Source organism: Plecotus auritus (assembly GCF_963455305.1).
Source record: "Plecotus auritus genome assembly, chromosome: X".
Classification (NCBI taxonomy): Eukaryota; Metazoa; Chordata; class Mammalia; order Chiroptera; family Vespertilionidae; genus Plecotus; species Plecotus auritus.
Window position 1 is genome coordinate 63,605,452 of NC_137784.1, and position 9,750 is coordinate 63,615,201.

The 9,750-nt window shown below is 44.0% G+C and overlaps 1 pseudogene across 1 annotated transcript; it reads right to left on the minus strand.

Annotated features, from left to right (window-relative positions):
* Nucleotides 1–435: 435 nt before the first annotated feature.
* LOC308240148 (non-POU domain-containing octamer-binding protein-like) lies at nt 436–1,842 on the minus strand (annotated as a pseudogene). Its single transcript has one exon. The product of its transcript is annotated as a non-POU domain-containing octamer-binding protein-like (transcript).
* Between the last annotated feature and the right edge of the window lie 7,908 nt (nt 1,843–9,750).

The window sequence follows — 9,750 nt, forward strand, 5'->3', positions numbered from 1 at the left end:
CCACCTGGGAGTGAATGAAGTGATGGAGGATGTTTGTGGTTTTTGTGGTACATGTGTCAGTGTCTCTGGGGTCAGGAAATTTAAGAATGAGAATACAAATAGAATGGGATAAACAGAATGGAATGATCAAGATTCATGGGGGGCTCTAACTAGATCCACTTTGCCATTGTCCCCCCTACCCCTGGCCTTCAATAATTGCTAGACTTCAGGAATGCACCACACAGACATGATTAAACAATATACCACAAAGAAATGATTTGTTAAATATAATCCCCCCCTTGACCTCTGTCTCAGCATACTCCCTAGAGTAGTACAGGCTGGGAAGAACTAACTATTGGGAGGAATCCCTAACACTTTTCCATGGTAGAATTCCAGCAAGTCCAAAAAGGGTCCTTCTTTTAAGGTTTTAGGAAACTAGACACTGCAACTTTATTATTATTGGGGACATTTGTTTGGAGCAAAATGAGCTCTAGAAGCTGCATGGTTGAATGCAGGAGGGGTTCCACCAATTTCCCCTATTCCTTCCATTGTAGCAGCTTGGCCAAAGCATTCGGTAGTTGGTGGGGTCAATCCCAAGGTTCCATCTCGAATCATAGTGGAATTCCTGGAGGAGCTGGGGTACCAGCAGGCACAGGAGCAGGGGGCATATCACCTCTGTTGTTTATGCTCACAGTACCTCCCATAGCCATCTGGCCCATCCGTATCTCCTGCTCTCTCTAATCAGAGAAGGTTCCCTTGAATCCTTCCTGCTCTATCCGCATCATTTCTTCCTGCTGTCACTTCATCTCTTCCTCACAATGACTGGGTTCTTCCTCATGCCTGAGCTCTAGTTGCTTCCGTTTTTTGCACTTCTTGGTTGTGCAGCTCTTCCATCCTCCGAAGTTCTTGACGCCTCATCAAATCATGCCTTATTAGCATGACCTGGTGCTCATGGTGAGCAGCCTCCATCTCCATCTCCAGTTTCTCATGAACTTCCTTGATGTTGCAATCCACTTGGTCCTGCTGCTGTTTCTCCATTCCAATGAGTGCCTTCCAGCGCATGGCATCCTCATACTCAAAGGAACCAGACTGTGCAAATCTAGGTGGCTGCTCCCACTCCTTGTGAAATTGCTGTTTCTTTATAACCAGCTTCTCTGGAAGTCCTCCTTCATCATCTAACTGGTCCATGGGCTCCACAGTCATAGGCCGAGGAAATGTGATAAACAGGAAGGAACCTTCACTGCATCTGTCCAGAGCTTTCAGAGCAGCTGGCTTCCCTAAGAATTCAACAATGCCTTTTGCTGAGGGCCTTCCTCGATCATCCACAATGACTACGGCCCTCTACCCCTGGCTGAACACAGAAAAAGCTTCCTCCAGCAGTTCATTGGACACATACTGAGGAAGGTTTTGGACTGTAAGAGTTGTACTATGGCAGGCAAGCACAGATGCAGCTGCTTTCCATGGTGTGCCATGTTGTCCAGCTCTACTCTAGCAATTTCCACTAAGGCTCGTGTTTCCAAACGAATAAAGCCAAAGCCCTTATCCTTATGAATGAAGACTTTGCCTGCCTTCCCATATTTCTCAAATAGTTTCCACATTTCCTCCTCAGTGATGTCAGGAGGAAGATTGCCCACAAAGAGCCAGCTACATTGAGTGAAGATCTTCTCTTTCGGTTTTCTAACATTCCTCAGGTCAATAGTCAAGCCTACATTTTGGCTGCTGGCTTGTTGTCCATTTGCAGGTATTGCTTGTGGCGGTGGCTTCTGCTGTTGCTGTTGGTAGTGCGACTGGTGGTGATGCTGATGATGCTTTCTTGGAGCATGGTTTTGCCTCTACAAGTTAAAGGTTTTTATTACTCTGCATTTTTTTTTACTCCTCTACTGACTATTCTTTCCTCAAAGTAATGGCGACCATTATGAGGCATTCTTAAACCTAATTACTTAGATGTTTGTTTCTTGTCTTCCAAACAATGGGTAACAAGTTAATTTTTAATAATTCATTTCTAACTTAAATAAATTGTGGTAGAAAATAAAGCTTTGTAAGATTCCAGCCTTCAAATTTTGTGAAAGATCCTTTTATTGCCTAATATAAAATGTGTTTTTTAATATTCTTTGTGTTTAGAATGTATGTGCATTGTAATTTTTTTTATTTCAGTAATCTGCATGTGCAACTTGGCAAAAATTATTTTGTTGCTTAAATGTATATTTCTACTATGTTTGTATGTTTACTCTATTAGTTACTGAGACAGAATTAGCAAAATCTCCCTATCTGTTATAAGTTCCTCCTAGTAATTGTGTCTATTTTTATTCATTTGTAGATTTTGAAACTGTTATGAGTATAAAATTTTTGTATCCTTTGGAGAAATTAAACCTTTATCATTTCTATCATTTTACTGTGACCCTCATAATTTCAAATTATACCTCTACTTTACAGCCCATTTTACCTGATATTAGCGTGTTTACACAAGCTTAATTTTTAATGGACTTTTCCTGGACTATTTTTTTTCATTATTTTAATTACTAAATTTCTGCGTTCTCATATTTTACATACATCTCCTATAAATAGCATATAGCCAGATTTTTTGTTTTGTTTTATGACTTATGGATGATAAGATTTATCTTTTAATTGTAGCATTTGATTTTTTCTTGTTTGACATAATTTTACTGTACTTGAATATATAAATATATTTTTTCTGTCTAGAAAGTAATATGCATTTTTTTATCTGTGATTTATTTTATCTTCATTATATTTTATCCTTGGATTTTATTTTCAGTAATATGAAAATTAAAACTTTATTTCAATTATTTGAGTATCACATACATCCATTATAACATATATACTTGACTATTCAAAGTTATAAAGTAAACGGTAACTCTTCTTTGCTCTCAGCTTTCCAGATGGGGTATCTAGTATTTTATTTCCCAACATAAATGTATCAAGAGATTTGTGTTCCATACTTGCACCGTGGATGCGAAAACTAAAATTAAAGTTCATTCGGTTAAACAATGCTCTTTAGAGCAAAAGCAGCTTAAATCCATTATTTACCATCGCAGATGTATTTAATGGTAGTCTGGCTTAATAATTACTTTCTATGTTGAAAAGCTTTATATACCTTTTAAAATATTGTTTTTAAATATTTTACTCAACATTTTACTTGCTTGCAGAGGGATGGTCATTCGGGACAATTTGTCATGTTACCAGAAATTGAAGTTCCACATTGATATTTCACCTGAACTGTCTTTTTATTGTCTGATGTTATCAATCAGAGTTAACTCTGACACGTGGTATTTTAAATGTATTTCAATTACAAAGCTGATTTAATATCCCCTAATGCACAGAAGTATATCTTCTTATTTGTGCATACTGACAACCAAATAATTATAGCACATTCCTTACATCTTGCAGTTGATATTTAGTAAAAAGTAATTAGTAATGTGTTCTTCTTATGGGAATAGAAGATAGGATCAGAAGGCATCATATTTACTAATCTATTAGAAAAAGATTGTTTTTTCTTTTTAAAAAAGTTATCTTTATTGTTGAAAGTATTACAGATGTCCCCTTTTATTCCATTGACCTCCTCCACCCTGCACCTGCCCCCGCCCCCCCAAGCCTTTACCAGACTATTTTCTGTGTCCATGGGCTATGCATATCCTAATATATAAAAAGCTAGGGGCCATCATGACCTAAACGACCAGAGGGAGAACCTAACAACAGGCTGGCGGCGGGAGGGGGCTGTGGGTTCATGTCTAAAACAACTAAACAAATGGTCACCAGGGGCTGCATGGAGGCAAGGCGCCTCACGAACACAGTGGGAGGAGGGAGGCAGGAGGCAGGAAGAGGGAGGCGGGGTGTCAGTCTTGGTTCCGCCTCCCACCAGCACAGCAGGAGTCAGTCTGGGGGAAACTTTCTCAGACTTGCTTGGTGCTGGGACTGGATGCATCCAAGCTCATGGCAGACTCCATGAAGGTTCCTGATGGCTGAGGGTGTAGAGGCAGAGTGCGGGTGTGTGGGTGTGGGCATGAGCATGGACCTGAGCAACACACACTCACATGCTCGCACCCACACAGGGCCCTCAGCCACGCAACCTGCGCCTCCCTGGACTTCACCCTCCAGCCTGGATCCTCCTGGTCCCATGCCCAGTGGCCTATCCCCGCCTAAGGTTTCTCAGTAACACAGCGTGCAGTATTTGGAAGTCAGGACTAGGAGCAACAGTGTGGTATCCCCACCACATGCTGTCCTCACCCACCCACCAGGGGAAGGGGCCAGGGAAGGGTGTCGGGGGGTCTTACCGCTCAGGGCTGGCAGGGACACGGCCAGAGGGGGACACGACCGAGCTGGCCAGCCAGGTCCCATGGCCCACGCAGGGCTGACCCCTCCACGTGTGCCCTGCCCCAGCCCCAGAGCGCAGGGGGCATCCAGGCGCGTCCCTCTTCCAGCTGGGAGGGTCCTGCTGCACTTTCATTTCCTTGGGAAACTTTGCTTTTCCAGCTCTGTCCCCACAGGAGAGCCGTAGGGTCACCAAATCCCTTTCCTTCCTTCAAAAGTGCCCTGAAAAGTGCACAGACAGTTATGCCAGGAAGGGGTCACTCAAGTTCAGCAAGCATTTGCGATTTGCCAAAGGCCCATTGAACAGTTTTCTCTTACCCCGTTTGTGGGAGTGTAATCTGATTTAAAAAATACGTTCTAAACAAACAGAAGCACTTTCTAGAAAGTCAATTTGGAAATGTGGATCAAAATTCAAGTGAATTAGCTTTGGGCCAGGAGTTCCATGTCTGTGAATGTGTCCTAAGTAAACAGTCAAATAAGCAATTATGTTTACTGTAGGTGTTGATGCCAAGGGAAACCAGAAACAACCTGCCTCACAATAAAGGGTCAGTGAAGTAAACCATAGTAATGTCAAACAGTCAGGGATAACACTGCAGCCATTAAAAATTATGTCTGTGCATCCAATTCGAGGATATGAAAAGAAGGCCATAGTCAAATATTAAGTGGAGCGCAGGAGAAGCTCAGAAGAGTGCATGTATACCCTGTGTTTCCCCGAAAATAAGACAGTGTCTTATATTAATTTTTGCCCCCAAAGACACGCTAGGTCTTATTTTCAGGGGATGTCTTATTTTTCCATGAAGAAGAATACGGTACACATTTATTGTTAAATGAAAATAAAGGAAATTTATTACCTGTATACGGTACGGTAGTAAGGTAGTTGTCAACACAAACCAGACAAACTGTGAATCTTACAGTATCAAGAATTTACTCATTTATTCAATGACAATCATGTCATCATCTTCTGGAACATCATCATAACAATCCAATTCCTGAATTTCCTGGTGAATTTCTTGTGGCTCCATTTCTTTCAGAATCAGTGGACCAAATCTCTCATATTTAGCAATAGCACTGTCTTTAAATGAGTACTTCTTGTCAAGGTAGCCTGCTCGCAGTGCATTTGCAATGCAACTGTCAGTGATTTTCTCCCATGAATTCTTCACCCAAGTCACAACTTCTTGCAGCTTAGGTTTCACAAAGTTTCCACGCTGATTTCTCTCCATTCTGTTTTCAATGTAGTCATTAATTTCCATGCGCAAATTGTCTTTGAATGGCTTCTTTATTGCAATATCAAGAGTCTGGAGATAGGCCGTCATTCCTGAGGGAATCATTATCTGATCTATTTTTCTTTCGTGAAGAAATGTCTTCATGTCTTTAGTGTGGTGAGTGCTGGCTGCATCCCAGACCAGCAGACCTCTTTGGTTCCCTCACATAACAAGCGGCAGCATTAAATCGACCCACTTTCTTATAACTGCTTGTGTGGCCCAGGCTTTTTCAGTTTCAGGAATAAAAACGCCCAAAACACGTTCAATCTTTTCCTTCTTGCCCTTAGAAATGATTAAAGATGGGATTTTAGTGCCCTCCAGACGAATTGCCAAAATACAGGAAACACGTGCACTTTCGTAAGCAGTGGAGGGAATGTACGCTAAGGAGGCACCCCGCTGTTCAATTGTTGTTTGAGATGATTGGCCCATAAACACTGCAGTTTCATCCATAGCAATCATGTTGGAAAGATTGTATTTAGAGAAGTCAGCATCATCAATAAAGGACTTGAATGCAAGTGCTCGCTTAATAACTTGAGTATCTTCCAACCTAAACAATGTTGTAGATCTTCTTAAAGACAGTTCACTTCGCTGAAGGAAATTATCCAGCCAGTGTTGTGATGCTTTGAAGTCTTCGGGGGCTATGTCAAACTGTGGTGCCATTGCAAGGGCAAATTCTTGAATGTGAGCCCTATTCACAACCAAAGCCTTTGCTCTCCTGTCAACAACCCATTCACAGATCAGGTCTTCCAGCTCGGAAAATAATGGTCGCCGACCTGATCCACACTTGCGCTTTTTAGCATTTCCCTTGTCCACTTGTTCAATGAGGTTACCATACTCTGCTCGCCATTTTCGGACCAATCGGATACTCAACATCTTCTCTTTGCAGAAAGCAGTAAGATTTTGGCCCCAAGAGTCTTCCACGATTCCTTTCTTGTATTCCACGGAGTAGCTTTTTCTTTTTGCACTCATTTCTAGGGGTAAAAAAAAAGGAATTGGGGTATCAAGGTGGGGGGAGGGGGATCACTCAAAATGACACAGGGGGGATCAGAGGGGGGAATCAAAATGGCACAGGAGAATCAGAGGGGGGATTACCATTTTAGTAACCCCTTTTGATCCTCCTGTGTCATTTTGATTGCCCCCTCTGATCCTCCTGTGTCATTTTAAGTGATCCCACTCCCCCCACCCCTGTGCCACTGAACACCTTCACCAGTCTTCCCCCCTACCCCTTTATCAGACATTTACCCCCTGGGGCCTGCCTGGGGACTGTCACTGGGCTTGCTGGGGCCTGGATCTGGGCTGGAGCAGGGTCTGCCACTGACTGAGAACCTTCAGTCATCATGAAGGCGGCTGCGAGCATCAGGTAGTGTCACCAGAGACAGACCAGCACTCACCACCTTCGCGGCGTCCCGTCCGCTCTAATCCTCCTGTTCTTCTACACGCATCTGCGAAAGTCTCCTCCTCTCTCCCGCCCCGCGATCACTGCTCTCTCCGACCTCCGCTCTGCCTCCACACAGCAGTGACGTCAGGACTACGTGTAATGTCACTGGTTGCTAAACGCCAGTCGGGGCGGCCCTAGCGACCAGTTTACAGTAAATTAATTTTCATTCTGAGACAGAGCCTGGGGGCTTTATTTTCGGGGGATGCCTTATATTTCACTCAGAGGGAAACCTGTGAGTAGGTCTTATTTTCGGAGGATGTCTTATTTTCGGGGAACACGGTAGTTATACTAGTGGCCCAGTGCATGAAATTTGTACACAGGGTGGTTCCCTCAACCCAGCCTACACCCTCTTCAATCGGGGACTCCTTGGGGGATGTCCGACCACCGGTTTAGGATTGGGCCTAAACCAGCAGTCAGATATCCCTCTCGCAATCTGGAACCACTGGCTTCTAACTGCTCACCTGCCTGCCTTCCTGATCACCCCTAACTGCCTTCATCTGCCTGCATGATTGCCCCAACCCCTCTGCCTGCCTGCCTGATCACCCCTAACCCCTCTGCCCGTGTGCCTGATCGCCCCTAACTGCCTCTGCCTGCCTGCATGATAGCCCCTCACTGCCCTCCCGTGCTGGCCTGATCTTGCTCCCAACAACCCTCCCCTGCTGGCCTGATCTCTCCCCAAGTGGCCCTCTCCTGCTGGCCTTATCTTGCCCCCAACTGCCCTCTTTGCTTTGGCCCCCACCACCATGGTGTTGTCTAAAAGGAAGTTGGATGTCTGGGCCATCGCCAGTCGACCAGGTCTAATTAGCATATTACCCTTTTATTAGTATAGATAGATTATATAGGATTGGATTGCTTAAATGCGGGGGAGCCTTTTTCAGCAGGAAGAGATGCTCTTGGCAGACAAAAATACATAATCCCTATATCTGGACTGATAGCCAACCATATGCACTATACTGCCAAACTGGTCATTAAAAAATTGAACTGCTTTCTTATACCTTCTACCAACAGCTTTTGCCCTGAAAACCCCTCCTTAGCCCCCACCTTAGGTTCTGCCTTTGCAGTTCACCCAGATTAGGTTCTGATTGGTCAGTTTCTGTGCCAGTCAGCATTGAAAGCTCTGATTCCTAGGCAGCCATTGGCTCCTCACACTTCACCCAGATATGGCTCTGATTGGTTGGTTTCTATGCCAGTCATCATCGAAAGCTCTGCCTCCTAGACAGCCATTGGCTCCTCTCACTTCACCCAGACTTGGTACTGATTGGTCAGTTTCTATGCCAGTCAGTGTCTCTGGGCCTATTTCCGGGCCTGATCAGAGAGGTGGGGCTGATCATCAGCCCCCGTAGAGGCCTGGAGAGTAACAGTGGCGCGGCTGCTGGACAGGCCCAGAGAGAAAGAGAAAGGCAACAGCTGATCAAGAGCTGCCACAGAGGCTGCAGATCAGACCCTGCCTCTCTCTTCAAGCCTCTCTCCTGGCCTGATTTTCAGCCCCCCTCGGCTGTCAGTGCTGGGTCGCTGCGCCCTCAGCAGCAGTCAGTGCTGACTTCTGGTCAGTTGAGCCTTCAGGCATTATGGACCCTGGGTTTTTATATATTAGGATGTATGTATATTTTATATGTCCAGGAAATAATAGTTTTAAAAACAGTGATTCTTCCTGACCTCTGCAATTGTGAGTGTTAGCAAATTGTTTCAGGTGTGACAGGTGTCTTTTGGTGTCCCATACACACAGACATCCTTGCCTGTGGGACAGACTGAACCTTTGCCACACCTGCCCCCCTCTGCTGTGGCAACGGCCCAATCAGACATTCCCTTTTATAGGGCTGGTTTCCTTTTCTCCTTTGCCCAAACCACGCCTTTCCAACAAAAGAATATTAACCAAGCAATCCTAACAACAAGTTTTATTGCCGACTACAACTTATGCCCTTTTATGCAAATGTTGTTGCTTTCAAGCCTACCAGGTTGTATTTCAAAACTTTTGTTTTTCTGAAACTTGATCATTTTTTATTCACTTAAAATATTCTGGAGTATTTTAAATACATATAGAAAAGTAGAGAACAATATGACAAATACTTATCTATGCTAATAAAAGGGTAATATGCTAATTAGACCAGACATCTTCCAGACATTCTTCCGGACATCCTTCTGGAAAAACCCATGGTGGCGGGGGCCGAGGCAGAGTCAGGATTGGGCCTAAATGGGCAGTCGGACTTCCCCTGAGGGGTCCCAGAATGGAGAAGGAGCAGGCTGGGCTGAGGGACCCCCTGGTGTATGAATTTCATGCACCCGACCTCTAGTATGCATGTAAGTTCCCTGTTAATCTCTCCCCACCTACCACCTACCCCTGCCTTCCTTCTGATATTTGAAAGTCTATTCCATGTGTCTATGTCTTTGGATCTATTTTGTTCATCAGTTTATTTTGTTCATTAGATTCCACCTATAAGTGAGATCATGTGATACTTGTCTTTCTCTGACTTGACTTATTTCACTTAGCATAATAATCTCTAGTTCCCTCCATGCTGCCTCAAAGGGTAAGAGATCCTTCTTTTTCACTGCTGCATAGTATTTCATGGTGTAAATATACCACAGCTTTTTTATCTATTCATATGCTAAATGACACTTGAGCTGCTTCCAAATCTTAGGTTTTATACATAGTGCTGCTATAAACATAGGAGTGCATATATTCTTTCTGATTGCTGTTTCAGGTTTCTTAGGATATATTCCTAGAAGTGGGATCGCTGGGTCAAATGA